Below are 27,803 nucleotides of genomic sequence, written 5' to 3' on the forward strand. Positions count from 1 at the left end.
TAATGAACGAGATTGTTCATATCTTTCAGTTTTATCGCCCAGGGGTGGTCATTCCAGTTGATCGCTAGCTGCATTTATGACCAAAATTTTAGATATATTCCTGCGCACTCACTTTGCTGCCTATAGTGGGGTCCTATCCTGGTGTGTCACCACACACACCAATGGGGTAATAATACAGAATGGGGTTTTGGAAGGGATCCCACTTGCGGCGCAAAGATATTTCAACGGTGTTATTATTTACCGTTGAACACACTCTTCGTCAGTTTCTCCGGGAATTGTCCATCAAATTGACAGAGAATAGTCCGTGTGGGGATTCAGTTCGATATGTGGAGAAAGCACAATGGGTATACAGAAGTTCAGTTTATGTTCCCAAGCAATAGGAAAAAATGAAGAGGTGACTTCTGCCCGGATTCCTTCGACTATAGCTAATCAGGAAGTGCAGATGATATCCGTAAGGTTCACCACGGTGTGGGTATAGTACAAGTGCTCCTCACATGTGTGCTTACTTTCATACACTTAAGACAACACTTATAAAGGTTTCTTTATATGCTCTGTGCGGGGCACTTCTTCTATTCAATTTTCATGCTTCAAACATTCAAACTTAAATTCATCTAAGTGTGATGCTCACAGCAAGGCTTACTTCAAGAGACGCCGTTCTTTCATATAACGGTTTCTTTCTCTGCAAGCCCGTTTGTCGTCCTCAGTCGTCCCGTATGTGCGTGTTGTGCTCAATTTAAAGCAAAAAACACGAGGGAGTGTATTAGGATTAAGTGAAAATTTATTAAAAAAAATATCTTTAAAACAATTTCTGGCTGCTATGCCACAACTGTATCAGCAAATCAAGATGTTTTACAACACAGCCCCAACAGTGAAACAGATGGTACCCGGGGTATCTCACCTTGTAGCTGAGTGTGCTGATTTGTGTGGTCCCCAGAACGTCACATGCTCCACCTGTGGGTGGAGCATGTGACGTTGAGTTGTGAGCTGGCAAATCCCTTTCTGTGTCCCTCTGACAGATTATACTGTGGGTCTGTCTCCTATAAGCCCCGGAGTGTCTGTGGTGTGTTTGTGCACGTGTGTGACATGTCTGAGGCAGGGAGCTCTTCCCCTGAGGGAGCCATTTTAGGGACACAGAGTTGTAATGTGGTGGCGCTGCCGGCACACCACGAGCCTGAATGGGTGAAAGAATTACGTGATAGTGTGAATCATATCAGTAAGAGATTGGATAAGTCTGAGTCTCATGCAGAAAGCTGGAGAAAATCAGTCGAAGATGTGATTTTTAATAGTTCTGCCTTTTCATCCACAGGGGACCCCTCTGAGTCACATAAAAGGACATTTGCACATGTAGTACAAACTGATACCGACACGGACTCTGATTCCTGTGTCGACACTAGTGATTCCAGGGGAATAGATCCTAAATTAGCTAAAAACATTCAGTACATGATTGTGGCTATAACGGAAGCCCCTCCTTTACCTCATGAGAAGGCTCATTTTTATAAGGAAAAGAAAATTAATGTAACTTTTCCCCCTTCTCATGAGCTGAACACTCTCTTTGAGGGAGTCTGGGCATACCCTGAAAAGAAATTTCAGATTCCCAAAAGAATTCAGGTTGCTTATCCTTTCCCGGCAGAGAACAGGAAAAGGTGGGAGTCACCCCCCGTTTTAGACAGTGCCCTGTCACGGTTAACAAAAAAGGTGATTTTCCCTGCACCTGGGACGGCTTCACTAAAAGAGCCGGCAGACCGCAAGTTAGAGGCTACGTTAAAATCTATTTATGTGGCCAATGGGACACTACTCAGGCCCACCATTGCCTGTGCGTGGGTGAGTAGTGCTATTGAAAAGTGGTCAGAAAACTTGTCAGCAGAAATTGACACAATAGATAGAGACGAGATTCTCCTAACGTTAGGTCATATCAAAGACACTGGTGCGTACTGTATATGCTGGAAGCCATGAAAGATATTGGGCTCTTGGGATCAAAAGCCGCTACCATGGCAGTCTCAGCTCGGAGGGCGTTGTGGATTTGCCAATGGAATGCTGATGCAGATTCCAAAAGGAATATGGAGACTCCACCGTATAAAGGTGAGGCCTTGTTTGGAGATGGGCTGGATGCTTTAGTTTCTGCGGCTACCGCAGGTAAGTCGACATTCTTGCCTTATGCTCCTGCGCCGGCAAAAAAGACACATCACTCTCAGATGCAGTCCTTTCGACCCAATCGATACAAAAAGGATAATTGTTCCCCTTTCTTTGCAGGTAGGGGAAGGCGAAGAGGAAAAAAGTCCACAGTGTCTCCAGGATCACAGGAGCAGAAATCAACCCCTGCTTCTGCCAAATCTGCAGCATGACGCTGGGGTTCCCTTGCGGGAGTCCGCTCAGGTGGGGGCACGTCTGAAACTTTTCAGTCAGTTCTGGGTTCAATCTGGCCTGGATCCGTGGGTCTTACAAATAGTGTCCCACGGGTACAAGCTGGAGTTTCAAGACATTCCCCCATGCCGATTTTTCAAATCGGCCTTACCAGCTTCTCTCCCAGACAGAGAAGTAGTAGCAGCTGCAATACAAAAATTATGTCAGGATCAAGTCATTGTCCTGGTTCCCGTGTCACAACAGGGAGAAGGGTTTTATTCAAGCCTCTTCGTAGTTCCGAAGCCGGACGGCTCGGTCAAACCGATTCTAAACCTGAAGTCTCTGAATCTCTACCTGAAAAGGTTCAAGTTCAAGATGGAATCCCTGAAGGCAGTGATTTCCAGTCTGGAGGAAGGGGATTTCATGGTGTCTGTGGACATAAAGGATGCCTACTTACATGTTCCCATTTATCCTCCGCATCAAGCTTATCTGAGATTCGCGATACAGGATTGTCATTACCAATTTTAGACATTGCCGTTTGGACTCTCCACGGCACCGAGGGTGTTCACCAAGCTGATGACGGAGATGATGGTCCTCCTTCGACAGAAAGGAGTCAATATAATTCCTTATCTGGACGATCTCCTGATAAAAGCGAGGTCCAGGGAAAGGTTGGTGCAGAAAATTGCACTCTCCCTGACAGTACTTCAACAACACGGTTGGATCATAAATTTTCCAAAGTCACAGTTGGAACCGACGACAAGATTGTCCTTTCTGGGGATGATACTGGACACAGAAGTACAGAGGGTATTTCTTCCAGTAGAAAAGGCTCTGGAAATCCAGAAAATGGTCAAACAAATTCTGAAACCAACAACAGTGTCGATTCATCAATGCATTCGGTTGTTGGGAAAGATGGTAGCGGCCTACGAGGCCATATAGTTTGGCCGATTCCATAGCAGAGTATTCCAGTGGGACCTGTTGGACAAGTGGTCCGGATCCCACCTACACATGCACCAGAGAATAATCCTGTCATCCAAAGCCAGAATTTCGCTCCTGTGGTGGCTACACAGTTCTCACCTACTAGAGGGACGCAGGTTCGGGATTCAGGACTGGGTCCTAGTAACCACGGATGCAAGTCTCCGAGGCTGGGGTGCAGTCACACAGGGAAAAAGTTTCCAAGGAAGATGGTCAAGTCAAGAAACTTGTCTTCACATAAACGTTCTAGAGTTGAGAGCCATTTACAACGGCCTTCTACAAGCGGTGCATCTTCTTCAAGATCAACCCGTACAGATCCAGTCAGACAATGTAACAGCAGTAGCGTACATAAACCGTCAGGGCGGAACGAAAAGCTGAGCGGCGATGGCAGAGGTGACAAAGATCCTCCTCTGGGCAGAAAGACATGCAAGAGCTCTGTCGGCAATTTTCATTCCGGGAGTGGACAACTGGGAAGCAGACTTCCTTAGCAGATACGATCTCCATCCAGGAGAATGGGGCCTCCACCAAGAAGTCTTCGCAGAGGTGACAGGTCTTTGGGGAGTTCCTCAAGTAGACATGATGGCATCTCGTCTCAACAAGAAGCTTCAGAGATATTGTTCCAGGTCGAGAGACCCGCAAGCAATAGCAGTGGATGCACTAGTGACCCAGTGGGTGTTTCGGTCGGTGTATGTCTTCCCTCCGCTTCCACTAATTCCAACAGTTCTCAAGATCATAAGAAGAACAAAGGTTCAAGCGATCCTCATTGTCCCAGACTGGCCAAAGAGGGCTTGGTATTCAGATCTTCAGGAGTTACTCATAGAAGATCCTCGGCCTCTTCCTCTTCGCGAGGACCTGCTGCAGCAGGGGCCATGCGTGTATCAAGACTTGCCGCGGTTACGTTTGACGACATGGCTGTTGATCGTCGGATCCTAGCCCGAAAGGGTATTCCAGAATAAGTCATTCCCACACTTATTCAGGCCAGTAAAGGAGAAACGTCTAAGCATTACCACCGTATTTGGAGAAAATATGTGTCTTGGTGTGAATCCAAGAAGGCTCCAACGGAAGAGTTTCAGTTAGGACGTTTTCTCCATTTTCTACAGGCGGGTGTGGATGCGGGCCTACGATTGGGTTCAATCAAGGTCCAGATTTCGGCCTTATTAGTTTTCTTTCAGAAACAGTTGGCCTCCCTTCCAGAAGTTCAGACGTTCGTGAAAGGGGTTCTGCACATCCAACCTCCATTTGTGCCCCAGTGTCACCATGGGATCTTAACGTGGTGTTGCAGTTCCTTTAATCGGATTGGTTTGAACCTCTCCAGGAGATAGAGTTGAAGTTTCTCACTTGGAAAGTGGTCATGCTGTTGGCCTTGGCATCCGCAAGGAGGGTGTCTAAGTTAGGGGCCTTGTCTCACAAGAGCTCTTACTTAATCTTCCATGAAGATAGGGCTGAGTTTGGGTGTCCTGCTTCTAAGCAGACCATTGCGCGCTGGATCAGAGGTTCGATTCAGCATGCTCATTCCACGGCAGGATTGCAGATACCGAATTCGGTGAATGCCCATTCTACTAGAAAGGTGGGCTCATCCTGGGCGGCTGCCCGAGGGGTCTCGGCGTTACAACTTTGCCGAGCAGCTACTTGGTCAGGGGCAAACACGTTTTCTAAGTTTTACAAGTTTGACACCTTGGCCGATGAGGACCTCAAGTTTGGTCAATCGGTGCTGCAGGGTCATCCGCATTCTCCCGCCCATACTGGAGCTTTGGTATAACCCCATGGTACTGAAGTGGACCCCAGCATCCTCTAGGACGTATGAGAAAACAGGATTTTAATACCTACCGGTAAATCCTTTTCCCCTAGTCCGTAGAGGATGCTGGGCACCCGACCCAGTGCGTACTTTACCTGCAGTAGTTAGTTTTGTTGTAGTTACACAAGTGTTGTGTTACGATTATTTTCAGCATGTTGCTGTAATGTTCATGCCCGTTGGCATGTATTTTGTTGAATGCCATGTTGTGCGGCATGGTTGAGGTGTGAGCTGGTATGAATCTCACCGTTAACTTAAAAAAGTAAATCCTTTCCTCCAAATGTCCGTCTCCCTGGGCACAGTTCCTATACTGATGTCTGGAGGAGGGGCATAGAGGGAGGAGCCAGTACACACTCTAGAAAAGTCTTAAAGTGCCCATGGCTCCTGCGGAACCATCTATACCCCATGGTGCTGAAGTGGACCCCAGCATCCTCTACGGACTAGGAGAAAAGGATTTACCGTTAGGTATTAAAATCCTGTTTTTACCACATCTCCATATGTATGATGCCAGGGCTTCAGTGCGGAAAGTAACTCCAGCTTTTGCTGGCATTACCCTATAGGACCCTATGGACTTTCTGCATTCTTCCTGAAGGGTTCCGGTCAGATCCATCCCAGCACCCCCCCCCCCCTTCCCCCCACGCGGATGCCCTCGTCAGATGTATGAAACATTGGAGAGAGATAAAATGGAGAGAGATAAAGTACCAACCAATCAGCTCCTAACTGCCACTTTTCAAACACAGTTAAGAGCTGATTGGCTGGTACTTTATTTCTCTCCAAGGTTTGATGCAGCCCCCCCCCCCCCCCCCATCTCTCCACCACTGCCTCTTTGATGAAACTCAGGACGTCCGATATGAGGTAGTAATCTTATCTAACATGGGGCGCGCTCTTTTTGGATTGGTGCCCGGAAGACTTTTGTGGTTTTGGCAAGTCGGAATTTTGAGATGTACCCTGAATTAAGACTGGTGCGGTGGATTGGTCGCTGGGGTATGTGGTGGGTGGCTTTGTGGAGCTGCTCTGGTGGTGCATTTACACTTATGGGTGCCCTTTTTTTTATTTTAGGGCAACTTGGGAGACATGACTTGAGAACTCTCACCTCCCTAGACCTCAGGTCTACTATTATCGTAGGCAGGATTTGTTACAGCTGACAGGGAGGTTCTCCTTTATTCGTTTTGGATGGTCGGAGATCATCCCCCGGCATCACTGGCAGGGTGCTGAAAGCCCACCCGCTATTGAGTTGGTGCACAGGCTTTGCCTACATTAAAGGTTTCGTTGTTAGACATACCCGTATCAGTTTCAAAGATGTTCACCTGCTCAGGACTGATGGGGTCCACCTGACTGGAGAGGGTATGGCCTTATTTATAGATGACCGGTTGTGGGCTATTAGGACTTTGGGTTTTTTAGGGTTTTGGTTAGCTGTTACAGTATGGTGGTTCAGTGAACCTGTTGGCGGAAGGGTCGACTTATTCGGTTTAGTTTTTAGTTGCACCCTGAGGTGTGAGTTGTCTACCAGGAGGTGTGTTGGTGACGATTACCCTCTGCGTGATTGGGGCTCCTTCTCCATGGGGTAGGGTACCACCTCAAGTTGCGGGAGGATGAGGTGGACATATGGCCTCCCCCTTTGGAGTTGTTGAGGGGTTGGGCTGGATGTTGTTACCATCCTCTTATAATTATCTGTAGTTAGAGCTTTTAGCCTTTTAGTTAGAATTTGTTTTATTTGGTATGGTAATTTTGAGAAAACACACATACAATCTTTAAATAGGTCCTTTTTTTCACCATACTTCCTGTCCTGTTATTGTAAATAAAAGCTGTCCTATTTCAATTGGCAGTCCTGCTGTCGGCGTGTCCTATTTCTATAGGGTACGCCTATGTGTGAATGCGAGCAGACCTACAGAAGGACGATATAGGGTTTTGTAGTGAAATAACAATGGTAGCTGCTGGTGGGGAAAGTGTCCGTGGTTACAGCAAGGCGATTATTAGCCGCCAGTCATAAAGCAGCCATTGGTGCCTAGCATTTCTGCGCAGCTACCACTGGTGTGGAGTGGTCGGAATGAGAAGAGGGGTGTATAAGATAGACACCCCCTTATCCCCCCTGACACTGTCTATGATGCAACAATATATAGGAGTAATAAAGCCAAACTAAATGGAACATTCTTGGTACTTACACAGGGGCTCCTTCAGCATAATGCACTTATACTCCACGAAACGCGTGTGTTTGACACTGTGATAGTTTACACTCCTGTTATAATGGTGTGGAGTGTGAGCTCTCGCAGAAATAAGGCATCCCGCAGAGAGCAACTAATGACTGATTCTGTTCTGATATCCAGACGCTGCAGAGTAACACAGATCAGTTAACCCTGTACTACAATATATCAAAATATTTCTTTAAGCTATCTTATAATGGGCAGTAAATTTTAATTCCATCTACGTAGGCTTTCCATGCTCTGTTTGGTTTCTATATAAAATCAGCGTGTAGTACTGTAGGTAGGGTCTGACGCAGTCTGCGTGTTACTGCCGTGCTCCTGATAGGGGGTGATAAGAGTCAGGTACACATAAGGCAGCCACTGAGCTGTAACTGCTTATTAAAACCAGCTCCTGTTTTCCAGGTCGGGCTGATAAGACGGCGGATACCAAATGAGATGCAATTTTAAATAATCTACTGGAACCGGCTCTGTATCACATAATTAAAAGTAATCTGCACCGCAGGGTGTTCCCACTAAGTGTCTCCTCAAACAAAAGACATATTTCCACACTGCTCCTTTCAAAGCAGGACAAACAGCGCACGGCGCACCGAGTTTCTCATGTGTAAGCCTTAATTCCTTGACGTTGCGCTCTACTCTTGGGGGGGTAAAATACTAGTTATTTCTCCTGCTGGCGCTGATGAGAAAGGTGTTGATTTGTCACCGAAAGAGCTATAAGGTCAGTGCTGATGAGTTTCATACACTTTTGGAATTACGTTTTTTTTTTTTTACTTTTTTCAATAAATGATCTTTTTTGCAATGCTCACGGTGTGTTCGCTTTTGTGCGTAATTTGTATTGCTGTATCAACAATGCCTCTCTCTCGCGCGCGTACACTCTCTCTATCTCTTTCTTTCCTTCTGTCTCCCTCTTTTTTCTCCTTCTCTCCCCCTCTTTCACATCTCTATCTGCTCCCTCCCGTTTATTTCTCTTTCTCCTTCTCACACCCTTCCCATGCTTTCTCTTCCCTTTTTCTCTTTCTGTTCCTATCCTTCTTTCCCACTACTCTGTCTCTCTTTCCTCTTTTGCCCCTTCTCTTTACTCCAGTCTCCCTCTTTTTATCCTCTTTCTCCCTCCCCCTCTTTCTCATCACTCTCTGCTCCATCCTCAATTTCTCTATCTCCCTCTGACACACTTATCCTCTTTCTATTCCCCTTTTTATTTACCACTACTCTCTCTCTTTCTTCTTTTCTCTGTTCAGCACGCTGCCTTCTTTTTCTCCTCCTCTCTCACCTCCTCTTACTTCATCCCTCTCTTTCCCATCTCTCACTCCTCCCTTCTCGGTCCTTCTCTCTATGATGCTCTTCTCCCCCCATCCCCCCTCCTCTCTCTCTCACTTGCTCTTCTCCCCCCCTCCCCCCTCTCTCTCTCACTTGCTCTTCCCCCCTCCACCCCCCCCCTCTCTCTCTCTCTCTCTCTCTCTCTCTCACTTACTCTTCCCCCCCCCCTCTCTCTCTCTCTCTCACTTGCTCTTCTCTCCCCCTCTCTCTCTCACTTGCTCTTCTCCCCCCCCTCTCTCTCTCTCTCTCACTTGCTCTTCTCCCCCCCTCCATCCCCCCTCTCTCTCTCTCTCTCTCTCTCTCTCTCTCACTTACTCTTCTCCCCCCTCTCTCTCTCTCTCACTTGCTCTTTCCCCCCCCTCTCTCTCTCTCTCTCTCTCTCTCTCTCTCTCTCACACTTGCTCTTCCCCCCCTCTCTCTCTCACTTGCTCTCCCCCCTCCCCCCCCCCCCTCTCTCTCTCTCTCTCTCTCACTTGCTCTTCTCCCCCCCCTCTCTCTCTCACTTGCTCTTCTCCCCCCGTCCACCCCCTCTCTCTCTCACTTGCTCTTCTCCCCCCCCCCTATCTCTCTCTCTCGCTTCGCTTGCTCTTCTCTTAACTCTGTCTCTTTATTTTAGATTTCAAGACCTGCTCCTCCTCGTGCCCACCTTTAGTTCTTCCAGATGTTGTCGCGCTGACCCTTAGCTGCCTATGATCTGTGAGGGTCACATCACTGCACCGGTCTGTATGTGGGAGCATGGCGGACTAACGCGCTAGCTAACAGTCCTGAATTGTGTTTATAAATTTTACAGAGGGCTGATATACTTATCTTGTATTTGGTTAAGGGTGGGTGAATCAGGGTTGAAATTTAAAAAAAAAAAAAAGACTGCGCTAGGCGTGTGCGGCGCACATTATCACGGACAAACATGTGCGCACTCTAACGTGCTGACATCATATTTATAAGCACTTGATTCTACTGTAGCTTATACTTGACATTACATTTTTCTTTTCTTTTTTTTTTACCAAAAATGTTTATTGAAGTATCGTACATCAAGTTTACAAACAGTGTAGTAAATAATATTACGATTGTTATAGGACATGGGGGTATATTTACTAAGCTCCCGATTTTGACCGATTTGGTGTTTTTTCTTCAAAGTGTCATCTCGGGAATTTACTAAGCACAAATCTCGGCAGTGATGAGGGCATTCGTATTTTTATTACGGCTGTGTAGTAAAAATACGAATGAATACACCATCGGTCAAACGCGGCTGTTTAGATATAGAACTCGGTCATTTACTAAGCATTCGTATTTGAAATCTCTACCGTGAAAATGGAATTGCGGCCGCCAAAAATTACTAATCGTACAAAAAGCCTAAAAAAAAGTAGACCTGCTTTTGAGAAGCGTGTTTACATGTGTTGTCAATTCTACATTACTCACACCTGACTTTTTGGACCTTTAAAAGGGGCCCCAACACATTTTTCACCACTCTCAATCTGAAATGGCTGCTACTGTGTGTAGTACTGCTGTCTTGTTTGCTGGGGGATACCTGACACTGCTCCATGAGGCTACAATAAACCCAGGCCAGGAAAATCAACAGGGTAAGCAGGTTGTACATGTTCCGCGTAGGCTGGCCATGGCTTGTTTTTTTAGTGTGCGTTTAAACGATAACACATTTGCTGATGACCATGTTATACAGATGCTCCGACTAAATGTAAATAATATTTTCCCTCTGTATGACCTTGTCAAACTGAACCTAGACCCTGAGACAGTACGCTCTCGCTCTGTCTCAGGCCTGCACAAACTCCTGCCTGTGTTGCACTTTATGGCTACTGGCAGCTTCAAGCCTGTGACTGGCGATGTAATTAGTATCTCACAGGTTACCTTTTAAAAATATTTAATTCAGGTGTATTAAAACATACATACACGTCTATGTGTAAATGGTGCTTTTGTAATGTAATAGAACACAGTATTGTATTGATTACAGGTCATGACACTCACCTTTAATTTTTGAAGGGCCACTCAGGTTTTGGATGTCTTGGATGGCTACATAGATGCCTCTCTCTGCTTCCCTACCCAGGAGTCGCAGTGGTATGCAGTCAGGGTAGCTTTATCTGATCTTGCGGCCATGGACAATGTACTGGGTGACATAGATTAGACACATGTTGAGCTGAGGACACCTAGGGGCAGGCAATATATTTCTAACAATCCACATCTGGCCTAAGACACTAATGTGCATGTGGTTTGTGGAGCTAATTAAACAATACACATATTGCGTGTTCACAATTTATTAATTTTAACACACAAATTTTTGTGACAAATCAAAAAGAAAAAACATTGTAATGGTCAACATATTCTGACCAACCATTATTATTTGTGTTTTTTTTTGTGTGTTGGGTGCCGAGGATTGTGCTGGCTCGTTGGTGCGGGTTCGACTTGAGCGTCGGACTGGGGAATGAACTGGGGTGTGGCTTGGTGTCGTCCCAGAACTAGATGTGGCATGGTGTGATGCCAACACACTAAGGCTTTGACTTAGATTGTTCAAGCTTGCTGTGAGCTGAGTATTAGCGGCAGTGTTGTTAGCTATTATGCGTGATAGGTTGTCGTTAATCATTTGGTTGTGTTGTATGATCTGGATAAGTGATTGTTGCTGCCGCTGCTGATCATCCAAGATGCGTTGTAGGTTTGTTTGCATTTGGCAGTTGTCTGCCCTCATCTGCTCCATGGAGTTAGCGATTCTGCCCACCTGCACTATAAGTCTGCCTGAGTTGCGACTCAGTCTAGGCAAATGATGGGGCAGACTTGACAGGTATTGGCTGTGGGTGGTGAGGCACGCGTAGTGTTGCGCCTGTTGTGACGACCAACGGCTCCAATACTCAGGGCCCATTTGTGTGTCAACTTGTGTTGTGCTCAATTGGGGGCTGTGGGATGTTTGGGGTGGTTGGGGTATGTCCTGCGGCGTGGTTGGCTGAGTAGGATCGATGGGCTGCAGGTGGAGTGTTAAGGTCTCCTGGTCACGTTCCTGCTGGTCATCCTCGGTGATGATGGCTGGGTCTGTATGGGGTTGAAGACAGCCACTATTTAGTAAATATGTAGCATTGGTCTTACTATAGCTTTACGTCAACATGCATTACTTCTTAATATTAATGTTGTAATTGCTAAATAGATTGTGGCATAAACTTAACTATGTTGCTCACCTTTTTTTATAAATATGTGGATTCTAACGTTCACTACTCAGTTGTTTAAATTTTTTGGGAATAGTAGGATTCAGAGCCATAATTACTGTTTAAACACGAAGAACTCTAACAAATACAAAGTACTACATTTACATATTGGGTATGAAGCTTCCTTTGGAACAACACACACAATACAATAAATGTGTTGACCAATACACTCATACATTGTTGAAGGCAGTCAGTGGTCTGCCAAAAACGTTAACAAATATAGTGGCCTAAAATGTACACATTAACAATGGATGAAAAAGTATTAAGGTGCCCTATGTTTAGAAGTGGTGTTGTTGGCCATGCAAAACAATTGGATGAGACTTAACATTTATGTTGATTCTTTACTCCAAAAATTATGTGACAAAAATGTGTTGATATGGCCAACATCACATCTGCCAATTATCCATCTAAAAATACCTTAACACCATCTGCTTGTTGTTGTTGATTATTGCAAGGATGACTGGTCATTAGTGTATTTTTATTTTCTATGTACTAACAGTGGGGCAGATGTATAAACCTAGAGAAGGCATAAGGAAGTGAAAAACCAGTGATATGTGCAAGGTGATAAAGGCACAACGCAAACAGATCCAATATGTACATTAACAGTTGTGTTTATTTTGTACTGCTGCCTTTATCACCTTGCACATATCAGTGTTTTTTCACTTCCTTATGCCTTCTCCAGGTTAATAAATCTACACCACTGTTTGTTTACTTATTCACACGTAATTGTTATGTTTACTCACCAGACAACTGAGGGGATTGTGGATACTCACTTTGGGGGCTGGCCAAAAGAGTTAGTGGTGGCAGGGCCGACACTGCGGAGATGCGCCGTTGGGGTGGTGATGCTGGTGCTGGAGCAGGAGCTGGAGCCTCAAGACGGCGTCTCTTGGGTGGCCTCGTTGCCACAGTAACCGAGCCCTGTGATGGGCGCCTTAGTGTAGGTGGATATGCCGAAGAAGAACCTATGTGATAAGATAATCATTAACATTTTGTGTTTCTATGTGTTTGCAGAATATGTGTTTACAGTTAAATCTTACCGGCGTTGCCACCATCTGCATCTCTTGGCAGTGTGGGATGAGGCCTGGCTGTGCTGCTTCTCTGGCGTACTGTAGAAATATGAAGAATGTCCTTATGAACATACTATTTTGGTGATATGTTTATGCAAATTCCTTATTGTGATGTAAACATATGTGGTACCTGATGAGAATTAAACTAAACGATGCTTATGCTTTTCTGCCTGACTTCATTGGGTGTGTATTCTTTGAATTAGCAAAAATTACGCAAAAAAACCCATACACAAAGGCGCATAATGCAAACAATTATACTACTTAAAACCAAAGCGTCGTAGCTTGACACAACAACAATATTGCACGCTAAGGTCCCAATTTTTTATACTAATAATAAAACACTAGACAAAAATATCTGCAAAAAATTGGAAACATCACTACCAAATATGCATTAAAAAACACATCAAGCACACAAAGGGCAACCCAGAACAACACACAATAAACATAAATGCTATGAAATGTATTTACAAAAAACCTTTGTAAAAAAAAAAACTTCTTTAAAATACACCTACAAACATTTACTTTTGACATAAAACCCAAGGCAACCAGAAAAAAATTAAAAAAAAATATTAACAAAAAAACATAATTGAGAATAACAGTACATCAGGCCTGGCCAACCTGTGGCTCTCCAGATGTAGTGAAACTACACATCCCAGCATGCCCTGCCACAGTTTTAGCATTCCCTAATAGCAAAACTGTGGCAAGGCATGATGGGACTTGTAGTTTTACAACAGCTGGAGAGCCACAGGTTGGCCAGGCCTGCACTACATCACCAACACATTAGAAGAATGAACAAACTGACAACCACAATTAGCTACAAGACATTTCAGTCAACTAAGGACAAAGCACACATGTTTAAATTGTTAAAAAAATAACACAAATAACTCACCATCCTGCCTTGGCCGATCCGAATCCCGGACATGAGTGGCACCAACCACTTCTGGCGGAATGAGTGCACGCACAGGCTCCTCCCAATCACGGTAAGATGCACGGAAGGGGTGTCCACCCCCGGTTTGGCGGGCCGATTTAGCCTCCTTGGCCATCTTCGCCTTGACACGGCGCTTTATGTTGTAGAAACGCTTACGACACGTGTCCTCGGTCCGCCTCACGACACCCTCACTATTCACAGCCGCAACTACCTTCCCCCACAGAACACTCTTCCTGCGTGACGACACCTTTGCAGCATCATGGCCAAACAACTGCCGATGATGCCTCATCAGCTCCCGCACCAAAGCCATATTTTCAGCGTAGCTAAATTTGACATTGCGGCCAGTCTTTGTAGTGGTGCGTGGCTGCGGAGCCACAACACCATCACTATCACTATTACTGGAGGCCGCAGCAGCAACCTCCCCCTCCTCCTCACTAACCTCCTCCACCTCACTAACCTCCTCCACCTCACTCACCTCCTCCCTCTCACTCACCTCCTCCACCTCACTCACCTCCTCCCTCTCACTCACCTCCTCCACCACACTCACCTCTGACTGGGACATAATCAGGACAAACAACAAATAACACTGAGAAAAAAAAACAGTAAACACACTCCTCCAATACCACTACACGGGTGTGGTATTGAAAGTCGACAGTAACTAGGTCGACAATGTCTAGGTCGACCACTATTGGTCGACAGTAACTAGGTGCACTAGTTGGGGTTCCCGGTCACGCTACGAAGAAAACGACACCAAAATAACATTAAAAACTCATGTCGACCTTTTGACCTGTCGACCTAGAACATATCGACCTAAAGACCCTGTCGACCTAGACACCCTGTCGACCTAGTTACTGTCGACCAATAGTGGTCGACCTAGACATTGTCGACCTAGTTACTGTCGACTTTCAATCCGGATCCCCCACTACACACCACACACCAAACACACACACACACACACACACTCACTCACTCACTCACTCACTCACAAACAATGACAATAGACGTGAAAAAAAAACAATGACAAAAAACTAGACAGACTTTTAAATAACTACACAACAAGTATGACAAGACTACTTACACACACAGTACAGCACTCAACAATCACAAAGAACCTCCTCAAAACCACCAAAAACTCCAAACTACTCACCAACTCCTAACACACCTTCCTCTCCCCTCTCCACTAGCTAAACCCACGAGGTTCGGAGGGTTTGGGGCATTTTTATAGTAATGTGCACAGACACTCCTCCATCACGAATCAAACCAATCACGGACGAGTGACAAAAACGAAACTTAGGAAAAAAACGCGTCCATGAACGGACAAACACTGCCGTAACCGAAATGTGACGCAGTCGTAAGAAAACCTCATAACACGGCCGCAAAACCACTAAATCGGCCGCATTCTACCTTACAAAACCACGAATGACATCGACATCGGAAAACACGAAAAATAAAAATACGACCGCTTAGTAAATGAGGCGTAACCAATTCAAAAAGTTGCACATTTACACATTCGATGTCAATCGTGATGAATCTCACTCCAAATCGGTACAAATACGAATTTTAGTAAATATACCCCCCGGTATATAACAAGTATTGATACAAAGCACAATTTGTAATAGTACAATAAGTCAACTTGTTGTCGCAAAAATATACTGAGTGTGTATTATTTCAAAACAACATATAAGAACAGTCCATCAGGCCATCAGTGACCCCCCCCCCCCCCCACCACCGCCCTCCCGAGTGAGAAAGAGAAAAAGTACACAAAAGATTTTAAAGTTGAATAGGAGGATCGTTGGCTGCTAATTGTAGCATGTACCGAGATTAGTTTTTCAAGCTGTTATGAAGTTGGGTTTTCAACGGAGTCGATAGAGTGGCTATATATGACTCCCACATTAAAAATGTTTTCTCTGTTTTGGCCTCCCTATCCAAAATGACCTCAACCCACTGCATTCTGAATAAATAGTGTAGTTTGGCCTTAAAAAGTGAACGAGAAGACAGTTATGGTTGCATCCAGGTCTGTAATATGGCTTTACAGGCTGCTGCACTAATTGCCAATAAAAGGCGTTTCCCACCTTGTGTAATGCGAATCTCAGGGGGTAACATACCAAACAGGGCCCATTCAGGCGTTAAGGGGATGTAATTGACCAACTTAGTGGTGGAGTAGTTTTTAACCCGGAGCCAAAAACTGCGAATTACTGGGCAAGCCCAAAGACAATGAAACAAGTCCGCTGAGGGTGTACCACATTTATGACAATTTGAATTTGAAGAGTCTCCCATTAAAAATTTTCTATTCGGGGATAAATATGCTCTATGTAGTATGTTCCGGAACATGGTAGTGTACGGGGAATAGGGTAATAATGTGCATGATCTGTAATGGGAACAAAGTAGATCATTTGCTGATGCATTAGGAACTTGAGAGAGCCATGAAGTAAGATGTTTAGAAGAGTTGTCCGGTAAAAATACTTGACGTATACCAGTGGTTTTCAAACTTTTTTAAATCACGGCGCCCTAGAATATCAGAATTTTTTTCACGGCACCCCTAGGCCAAAAATTTCTTATTGAGAAATTTAGAAAGAAATATTACATTAAGTAGATCGCGTTTATATGTCATCCTTAGGGTCAGTTGTGTGGTGAGGGACAAGATTTGCTTCTGTTTGGCCACATATTTTATGGCTGGCAGCCACCAGCGCTGGTTTTGCCTATTATATTGACCATGAATAAATTGAATTGGTCCTGGACCTCCAACCCAGGGCACCCCTACAAGTGTCCCGAGGCACCCCAGTGAGCCACGGCACACAGTTTGGGAACCTCTGAAGTATACAATTGTAAATCATTGAGATGGCTCTCCTTGTCAAACATGGGTTTTGTAATAGAGTGTCTAATGGATTATTCCAATCTAAGTTTGAAAAAACTCTTATGACACCACTGGTGTAGTGCTGGGCCTGTAAGAATGCTATGGGGTAATTTGCCAATGAAGGGTTCCCTCTTTGAACTCCTGGAACGTGGAAGGCCTCTTTGCTGACCCACAAGCCAGCTTTCCTACTGAATCTACCTCGAGAGTTTGCCAAATGTTAAAGGGATGGGAGGCCTGCCCATGTTGAAATTCAGGTTTATCGGAGAAAGTGAGAAATAGTGATTTATATGCGTTCAATCCAAACTTGTGTCTCAGAATATGCCAAGTTTTCCGAGTGTTCCAAAGTAGCAGGTTGTCCCATATGTCAGATTGAATTTCTTGATTATGTGTGTGAAGAAAGTTAGTAAGATTAATGCCGTTTAAAAATTTCCTTTCTAATGATGTATTTGCATATAGGTCACGACCGTTCAGCCAGTCTGCAATGTATCTTGTATGAGCTGCATAGGAGTATAGTTGGACACTAGGAAAATTGATTCCCCCATTACTTTTGAGTTATAATTTGTTTAAGCCTATTCTTGGGTGTTTACTATTCCAAATAAACCTTCTGAAAGTACAATTGATTGTCTGTGCGTCTTTATTAGTGATCAAAAAAGGAAGAGCCTGTATCGGGTACATAAATTTTGGGAATGAAATCATTTTAATAAGGTTAGCTCTACCAAGGTAAGATAATAATAGATTTTCTCTAACGTCCTAGTGGATGCTGGGGACTCCGTCAGGACCATGGGGGATTAGCGGCTCCGCAGGAGACAGGGCACAAAAATAAAGCTTTAGGATCAGGTGGTGTGCACTGGCTCCTCCCCCTATGACCCTCCTCCAAGCCTCAGTTAGGTTTTTATGCCCGTCCGAGCAGGGTGCAATCTAGGTGGCTCTCCTAAAGAGCTGCTTAGAAAAAGGTTTTAGGTTTTTTATTTTCAGTGAGTCCTGCTGGCAACAGGCTCACTGCATCGAGGGACTTAGGGGAGAGAAGTCAACTCACCTGCGTGCAGGATGGATTGGCTTCTTAGGCTACTGGACACCATTAGCTCCAGAGGGATCGAACACAGGCCCAGCCATGGAGTCCGGTCCCGGAGCCGCGCCGCCGACCCCCCTTGCAGATGCCGAAGATGGAAGAGGTCCAGAAGCAGGCGGCAGAAGACTTTTCAGTCTTCCTGAGGTAGCGCACAGCACTGCAGCTGTGCGCCATTGTTGTCAGCACACTTCACACAGCGGTCACGGAGGGTGCAGGGCGCTGGGGGGGCGCCCTGGGCAGCAATGTATAATACCTTTTTATGGCTAAAAAATACATCACATATAGCCCTTGAGGCTATATGGATGTATTTAACCCCTGCCAGATCTCACAAACTCCGGAGAAGAGCCCGCCGAAATAGGGGGCGGGGCTTATTCTCCTCAGCACACAGCGCCATTTTCCTGCTCAGCTCCGCTGTGAGGAAGGCTCCCAGGACTCTCCCCTGCACTGCACTACAGAAACAGGGTAAAACAGAGAGGGGGGGCACTTTTTTTGGCGATATTACTATATTTAAGCTGCTATAAGGATACAACACTTATATAGGGTTGTTCCCATATATATTATAGCGCTTGGGTGTGTGCTGGCAAACTCTCCCTCTGTCTCCCCAAAGGGCTAGTGGGGTCCTGTCTTCAATAGAGCATTCCCTGTGTGTCTGCTGTGTGTCGGTACGTGTGTGTCGACATGTATGAGGACGATGTTGGTGTGGAGGCAGAGCAATTGCCGGTAATGGTGATGTCACCCCCCAGGGAGTCGACACCGGAATGGATGGCTTTGTTTATGGAATTACGTGATAATGTCAGCACATTACAAAAATCAGTTGACGACATGAGACGGCCGGCAAACCAGTTAGTACCTGCCCAGGCGTCTCAGACACCGTCAGGGGCTGTAAAACGCCTTTTACCTCAGTCGGTCGACACAGACCCAGACACGGACACTGAATCTAGTGTCGACGGTGAAGAAACAAACGTATTTTCCAGTAGGGCCACACGTTATATGATCACGGCAATGAAGGAGGCTTTGCATATCTCTGATACTACAAGTACCACAAAAAGGGGTATTATGTGGGGGGTGAAAAAACTACCTGTAGTTTTTCCTGAATCAGAGAAATTGAATGATGTATGTGATGAAGCGTGGGTTAACCCAGATAGAAAAGTGCTAATTTCAAAAAAGTTATTGGCATTATACCCTTTCCCGCCAGAGGTTAGGGCGCGCTGGGAAACACCCCCTAAGGTGGATAAGGCGCTCACACGCTTATCAAAACAAGTGGCGTTACCGTCTCCTGATACGGCCGCCCTCAAGGATCCAGCTGATAGGAGGCTGGAAACTACCCTAAAAAGTATATACACACATACTGGTGTTATACTGCGACCAGCCATCGCCTCAGCCTGGATGTGCAGTGCTGGGGTGGTCTGGTCGGATTCCCTGACTGAAAATATTGATACCCTGGATAGGGACAGTATTTTACAGACTTTAGAGCAATTAAAGGATGCTTTTCTTTATATGCGAGATGCTCAGAGGGATATTTGCACTCTGGCATCGAGAGTAAGTGCGATGTCCATATCTGCCAGAAGAAGTTTATGGACACGACAGTGGTCAGGTGATGCGGATTCCAAACGGCATATGGAAGTATTGCCGTATAAAGGGGAGGAATTATTTGGCGTCGGTCTATCGGATTTGGTGGCCACGGCAACTGCCGGGAAATCCACCTTTTTACCTCAGACCCCCTCCCAACAGAAAAAGACACCGTCTTTTCAGCCGCAGTCCTTTCGGTCCTATAAGAACAAGCGGGCAAAAGGACAGTCATATCTGCCCCGAGGCAGAGGAAAGGGTAAGATAGGGCAGCAAGCAGCTCCTTCCCAGGAACAGAAGCCCTCCGCGGGTTCTGCAAAGCCCTCAGCATGACGCTGGGGCTTTACAAGCGGACTCAGGAACGGTGGGGGGTCGACTCAAGAATTTCAGCGCACAGTGGGCTTGCTCACAGGTGGACCCCTGGATCCTGCAGGTAGTATCTCAGGGTTACAGGTTGGAATTCGAGAAGTCTCCCCCTCGCCGGTTCCTAAAGTCTGCTTTGCCAACGTCTCCCTCAGACAGGGCGACGGTATTGGAAGCCATTCACAAGCTGTTTTCTCAGCAGGTGATAGTCAAGGTACCCCTCCTACAACAGGGAAAGGGGTATTACTCCACGCTATTTGTGGTACCGAAGCCGGACGGCTCGGTAAGACCTATTCTAAATCTGAAATCTTTGAACCTGTACATACAAAAATTCAAGTTCAAGATGGAATCACTCAGAGCAGTGATAGCGAATCTGGAAGAAGGGGACTTTATGGTGTCCCTGGACATAAAAGATGCTTACCTGCATGTCCCAATTTGCCCTTCACATCAAGGGTACCTCAGGTTCGTGGTGCAAAACTGTCATTATCAGTTTCAGACGCTGCCGTTTGGATTGTCCACGGCACCTCGGGTCTTTACCAAGGTAATGGCCGAAATGATGATTCTTCTGCGAAGAAGAGGCGTATTAATTATCCCTTACTTGGACGATCTCCTGATAAGGGCAAGGTCCAGAGAACAGCTGGAGAACGGAGTAGCACTAACCCAAGTAGTGCTGCAACAACACGGGTGGATTCTGAATTTTCCAAAATCTCAGTTGACCCCGACAACACGTCTGCTGTTCCTGGGAATGATTCTGGACACGGTTCAGAAAAAGGTGTTTCTTCCGGAGGAGAAAGCCAAGGAGTTATCCGAACTTGTCAGGAACCTCCTAAAACCAGGAAAAGTGTCTGTGCATCAATGCACAAGAGTCCTGGGAAAGATGGTGGCTTCTTACGAAGCAATCCCATTCGGCAGATTCCACGCACGAACTTTTCAGTGGGATCTGCTGGACAAATTGTCCGGATCGCATCTGCAGATGCATCAGCGGATAACCTTATCGCCACGGACAAGGGTGTCTCTTCTGTGGTGGTTGCAGAGTGCTCATCTGTCAGAAGGCCGCAGATTCGGCATACAGGACTGGGTCCTGGTGACCACGGATGCCAGTCTGAGAGGCTGGGGAGCGGTCACACAGGGAAGAAACTTCCAGGGAGTATGGTCAAGCCTGGAGATGTCTCTTCACATAAATATACTGGAGCTAAGAGCGATTTACAATGCTCTAAGCCTGGCAAAACCCCTGCTTCAGGGTCAGCCGGTGTTGATCCAGTCGGACAACATCACGACAGTCGCCCACGTAAACAGACAGGGCGGCACAAGAAGCAGGAGAGCAATGGCAGAAGCTGCAAGGATTCTTCGCTGGGCGGAAGATCATGTGATAGCACTGTCAGCAGTGTTCATTCCGGGAGTGGACAACTGGGAAGCAGACTTCCTCAGCAGACACGATCTACACCCGGGAGAGTGGGGACTTCATCCAGAAGTCTTCCACATGATTGTGAACCGTTGGGAAAAACCAAAGGTGGATATGATGGCGTCTCGCCTCAACAAAAAACTGGACAGGTATTGCGCCAGGTCAAGAGACCCTCAGGCAATAGCTGTGGACGCTCTGGTAACACCGTGGGTGTTCCAGTCAGTGTATGTGTTTCCTCCTCTGCCTCTCATACCCAAAGTACTGAGAATTATACGGCAAAGGGGAGTAAGAACGATACTCGTGGCTCCGGATTGGCCAAGAAGAACTTGGTACCCGGAACTTCAGGAGATGCTCACGGAAAATCCGTGGCCTCTACCTCTAAGACGGGACCTGATTCAGCAGGGACCGTGTCTATTCCAAGACTTACCGCGGCTGCGTTTGACGGCGTGGCGGTTGAACGCCGAATTCTAAGGGAAAAAGGCATTCCAGAAGAGGTCATTCCTACACTGGTTAAAGCCAGGAAGGAGGTGACTGCACAACATTATCACCGCATTTGGAGAAAATATGTTGCGTGGTGTGAGGCCAGGAAGGCCCCCACGGAGGAATTTCAATTGGGTCGATTCCGACATTTCCTGCAAACAGGATTGTCTATGGGCCTCAAGTTGGGGTCCATTAAGGTTCAAATTTCGGCCCTGTCGATTTTCTTCCAGAAAGAATTGGCTTCAGTTCCTGAAGTCCAGACTTTTGTAAAAGGAGTACTACATATACAGCCCCTGGTTGTGCCCCCAGTGGCTCCGTGGGACCTTAATGTAGTTTTGGATTTTCTCAAATCCCATTGGTTTGAGCCACTCAAATCGGCGGATTTGAAATATCTTACATGGAAAGTAACCATGCTACTGGCCCTGGCTTCAGCCAGGAGAGTGTCAGAATTGGCGGCTTTATCGTATAAAAGCCCATATCTGATTTTCCATTCGGACAGGGCAGAACTGCGGACGCGTCCTCATTTTCTGCCTAAGGTGGTGTCAGCGTTTCACCTGAACCAGCCTATTGTGGTGCCTGCGGCTACTAGCGATTTGGAGGATTCCAAGTTGCTGGACGTTGTCAGGGCATTGAAAATATATATTTCAAGGACGGCTGGAGTCAGAAAATCTGACTCGCTGTTTATACTGTATGCACCCAACAAGCTGGGTGCTCCTGCTTCTAAGCAGACGATTGCTCGTTGGATTTGTAGCACAATTCAACTTGCACATTCTGTGGCAGGCCTGCCACAGCCTAAATCTGTCAAGGCCCATTCCACAAGGAAGGTGGGCTCATCCTGGGCGGCTGCCCGAGGGGTCTCGGCATTACAACTCTGCCGAGCAGCTACGTGGTCGGGGGAGAACACGTTTGTAAAATTCTACAAATTTGATACCCTAGCTAAAGAGGACCTGGAGTTCTCTCATTCGGTGCTGCAGAGTCATCCGCACTCTCCCGCCCGTTTGGGAGCTTTGGTATAATCCCCATGGTCCTGACGGAGTCCCCAGCATCCACTAGGACGTTAGAGAAAATAAGATTTTACTTACCGATAAATCTATTTCTCGTAGTCCGTAGTGGATGCTGGGCGCCCATCCCAAGTGCGGATTGTCTGCAATACTTGTACATAGTTATTGTTACAAAAAAATCGGGTTGTTCTTGTTGTGAGCCGTCTGTTCAGAGGCTCCTACGTTGTCATACTGTTAACTGGGTTCAGATCACAAGTTGTACGGTGTGATTGGTGTGGCTGGTATGAGTCTTACCCGGGATTCAAAATCCTTCCTTATTGTGTACGCTCGTCCGGGCACAGTATCCTAACTGAGGCTTGGAGGAGGGTCATAGGGGGAGGAGCCAGTGCACACCACCTGATCCTAAAGCTTTATTTTTGTGCCCTGTCTCCTGCGGAGCCGCTAATCCCCCATGGTCCTGACAGAGTCCCCAGCATCCACTACGGACTACGAGAAATAGATTTATCGGTAAGTAAAATCTTATTTTTCCAGCCGTCAAGCTACATTTTTCTTTTCATCTCACTATAGTACTTTTTGGGATGACCGCTCATTTTCTTTCTTTATTTGGCCTTTGAACCCCTATGTGCCTTTTTCCTTTCTTCTATACTGTTATACATTTTTGGCTGTGGATAACGGTGTGCTGTTATTGAGTGCCAGTGTTGTCATCATGAGGTTGTGTGTGATGGGTTAGGCCCAGATTTATCAAGCCCTGGAGAGTGATAAATTGCAATGTGATAAAGTACCAACCAATCAGCTCCTAACTGCCATGTTACAGGATGTGTTTGAAAAATAACCGTTAGGAGCTGATTGGTTGGTACTTTATCACCGTGAAATTTATCACTCTCCAAGGCTTGATAAATCTGGGCCTACAGTGCATCTGGAAAGTATTCACAGCGCTTCACTTTTTCCACATTTTGTTACAGCCTTACTCCAAACTGAAATGTATTCATTTCCAACCTCAAAATTCTATACACAATACCCCTTAATGACAACGTGAAAAGAGTTATTTTTCAAATTTTTGCAAATTTATTAAAAATAAACTAAGAAATGATACGTACATAAGTATTCACAGCCTTTGCCATGAAGCTCAAAATTGAGCTCAGGTGCATCCTGTTTCCACTATTCATCCTTGAGATGTTCCTACAGTTTAATTGGAGTCCATCTGTGGTAAATTCAGTTGATTGGACATGATTTGGAAAGGCACACACCTGTCTATATAAAGTCCCACACTTGATAGTGCATGTCTGAGCACAAACCAAGCATGAAGTCAAAGGAATTGTTTGTAGACCTCCGAGACAGGATTGTCTCGAGGCACAAATCTGGGGAAGGGTACTGAAAAATATCTCCTGCTTTGAAGGTCCCAATGAGCACAGTGGCCTCCATCATCCGTAAATGGAAGAAATTCAGAACCACCAGGAGCTGGCCGACCGTCTAAACTGAGCGATCGGGGGAGAAGGGCCCTAGTCAGGAAGGTGGCCAAGAACCCAATGGTCACTCTGTCAGAGCTACAGCATTCCTCTGTGGAGAGAGGAGAACCTTCCAGAAGGACAACCATCTCTGCAGCAATCCACCAATCAGGCCTGTATGGTAGAGTGGCCAGACGGAAGCCACTCCTTAGTAAAAAGCACATGGTAGCCTGCCTGGAGTTTGCCAAAATGCACCTGAAGGACTCTCAGACCATGAGAAACAAAATTCTCTGGTCTGATGAGACAAAGATTGAACTTTTTGGCTTGAATGCCAGGCACCACTCATCACCAGGCCAATACCATCCCTACAGTGAAGCATGGTGGTGGTAGCATCATGCTGTGGGGATGTTTTTCAGCGGCAGGAACTAGGAGACTAGTCAGGATAGAGGGAAAGATGAATGCAGCAATGTACAGAGACATCCTGGATGAAAACCTGCTCCAGAGCGCTCTTGACCTCAGACTGGGGCGACGGTTCATCTTTCAGCAGTACAACAACACTAAGCACACAGCGTAGATATCAAAGGAGTGGCTGCAGGACAACTCTGTGAATATCCTTGAGTGGCCCAGCCAGAGCCCAGACTTGAATCCGATTGAACATCTCTGATGAGATCTGAAAATGGCTGTGCACCGACGCTTCCCATCCAACCTGATGGAGCTTGAGAGGTGCCACAAAGAGGAATGGGCGAAACTGCCCAAAGATAGGTGTGCCAAGCTTGTGGCATCATATTCAAAAAGACTTGAGGCTGTAATTGCAGGTGCATCAACAAAGCAAAGGCTGTGAATACTCATGTACATGTTATTTCTTAGTTTATAAATTTGCAAAAATCTAAAAAAAACTTTTTTACGTTGTCATTATGGGGTATTGTGTGTAGAATTTTGAGGGAAAAAATGAATTTATTCCATTTTGGAATAAGGCTGTAACATGACAAAATGTGGAAAAAGTGAAGCGCTGTGAATACTTTCCGGATGCACTGTAAGTATGAGGAATTACATAAGTGTCTGTAAATGTGTGTTATCTTGAAGCTCTCTGGAAGTGACATCACTGACACTAGTGGGAGGAGTCAGAGTTCAGACCAACTGGCTTACATGCCAAAGTGATGACATCATTTTTATCATTTTACTGCATGTTTTATAGGAATATTCATGCTTTGTACAATGCAATGCAGTATACCAATCTGCTTGTAATGTGCAAAGCTAGAGGATACATAGGAGACAAGACCACAGGAATGGGCAGATGTACAAAGCCTTGAAGAGTGATAAAGTAGAGAGAGATAAAACACCAACCAATCAGCTTCTAATTGTCACTTTTCAAACACAGCCTGTACCATGGCAGTTAGGAGCTGATTGGCTGGTACATTCTCTCTCCACTTTATCTCTCTCCAAGGCTTTAGTACATCTCCCCCTTAGTATTAAAAGGACAGTTCCACTAATTGAATGTTTTCATTCATTTTACCATCCCTCGTGTACTTGAGGGGGCTCATTTTCCGGAACCCCAAAAATGTCATGGCAACACCTAGGGATGGCCATCGGTGGGTTATCCATCGATGGTACCATCGATTGATAAGCTCGATGGTTGGAAACAATCTGTAAGGTAACCATCGATGGTTCTGACCATCAATGGTCACCCTTACTTTAATGTTAAGTGAGTTGCGGGGCAATCAGGGCCCGGGGCTTGGTTTTGCGGGTGTTGGGGGTAGAGCTATGCTCTGTGTCCCTGACACCCTGAAAAAAAAGAAGAAAAAAAATTTGATAGCTCTTTATCATCGATGGTGGGAAACCATCTTATTCTCGCCCATCGAGGGTAAAAGTAGTTACCATTGGTCATAGACCATCGATGGTCGATGGCCATCCCTAGCAACGCCTAGGTAACTTGTAGTTCCTTTGTTTATACCATTATTGTATAAATGTTCCGTAGCTCTGCTAGTTTGTGCGCAGTTCTTCCTCGCTTATTGTACACACATTATAAGTGAACCCCACATGGATATTGGTATTATCTCTCATATAATCACTGCATAAACCTCATTCACCTCTGTATCCTGACTTGTTTGTTTTGTACAGTGAAGTTTCCCGTGAATCATAGTCCGCTTGGATGGGGCAGAGCTGACGCTGGTGACACAGATATGTGCCAGGCTGTGGGTGTGAAATCCACTGACTCATCCCTACATAACGGATAAAAATACCGGGCGCCTTAGGCCAGGACTGGGAAAGTCAACATTATTCTACTTTTCACAGTCACGTCTCTCTTCTTCTGCCGAGCCGGCTGCTGCACGAGCTATTTATATACAGTAAGTGAGGAACAGTGCATGGCCTTCCATCAGGGCAGGCAACAGAAATCTTGGGGCCCCGTACTGTGATATCTCTCGGGCCCCTTCAGATTTTATATATATATATATATATATATATTATATTAACTAACATGCTGCAGAATTTGTTAATGAATATGTATATATATATTTATATATATATTTATACAAATATATATATATGTGTATATCTCTCCTTCCTCCCCTACACACACCGCAGTCCCTGCCAGACACTAAGCAGCATATCCTTGGGGCCCCTCTGATCCTTTGGGCCTGGTACAGATGTCCCCTTGACTCCCCGCTGTAGCTGGCCCTGCCTTCCATTGTGAAGACAGATATCTAGAGTGAGCCCAACTTTTGAAAGCATAACATGTATTCCAATTATAGGGAAACGTGGGCTCTGGACTGGTCTACTGAAACCATTTACTGCTGACTTATATTTCCCTCCACTTGCAGTAAATCAATATTTCATGATGCTTCCTCCTTAAATGTTTTTTTTTTAAAAATCGCTGTTGAATAGTGGCATACAGGCCCGTATTGATGGCGGTGAGGCCCGTGGCTGCCACCCAGGTGTCACAACTGAGGGTTTAAGCTGACGGGAGGAAGCCTCAGTTGTAGGGGCTGGAATGAAGTTAAACTTAGATGGTTTAATCAGACCCCTGGACATGTAAGTGTGGAAGGAAACTCGAAGGTGTGACCATTACAAGCAAGTTAAAAGTCAAATGAAAGTTTATTAAACAGACTCCGTATAATCACAACAGTGTTCACAGTCAGTATTAGCAGTGGCAGATAATACAGTTCCTGGATCACTAAACCATAGAAGGTATAACAGGGCACTGGTAGGTTGCAGAACAGATGTTATAGTCCTTGGGTAGAATAACCTTACCAGGCCAGGCTGTAGTAGTGGAGACAACCGAGGAACACGCCAGTAGGTGTATAAGATGATGCTGGTAACTGGAATGCACTGAAGGAGTCACTGGACGGAACCAGCCAGATGGTGGAGATACGGAGTTAAAACTGAAAGATGCTAGGGTGCGTGGAAACAGATGAAATGAAGAGTGGTTACCGGTGGTAGTGGATACTGCTGGTAAGTAGAAATCCGCTGGGAGAACACCGGCTCTTTAAGGAGGTTGAATTCTGTTGGAAGCAGGTTGCTGGAAACAGATGGGTTAATAGCTGAAAGCTTGGAAGCTGGAAGCAAACGAAGTAATAGCTGAAAGCTGGAGCAGTCACAGAGGATTGCAAAGTCAGGCTGCACCGCAGGATGGAAAGCAGGTGCCGGTCTCTTTGTGGATGCTGGAGACAGGAGCTGGAACCTGGAGAAACAAACCACAGGAGAGAGAGACTGGAACAAGGTATGACATTCAAAGCACTGACATCTATCTGGCCCAGACACAGGATACTTATACCTGCTGCTATGCAGGCATTGGCTAGGCAATTATGCAG

The 27,803-nt window shown here is 45.8% G+C and overlaps 1 long non-coding RNA gene across 1 annotated transcript in view; it reads left to right on the plus strand.

Annotated features, from left to right (window-relative positions):
- Positions 1-13,060, plus strand: part of LOC134908870 (uncharacterized) — a 112,212-nt gene extending 99,152 nt beyond the window's left edge. The window contains exon 3 of the long non-coding RNA XR_010175812.1: positions 12,831-13,060. This is a non-coding gene — a long non-coding RNA (uncharacterized LOC134908870). The remainder of the gene's footprint in view (positions 1-12,830) is intronic.
- The last annotated feature ends 14,743 nt before the right edge of the window (positions 13,061-27,803 follow it).

Source organism: Pseudophryne corroboree, chromosome 4 (genome assembly GCF_028390025.1).
Source record: "Pseudophryne corroboree isolate aPseCor3 chromosome 4, aPseCor3.hap2, whole genome shotgun sequence".
NCBI lineage: Eukaryota > Metazoa > Chordata > Amphibia > Anura > Myobatrachidae > Pseudophryne > Pseudophryne corroboree.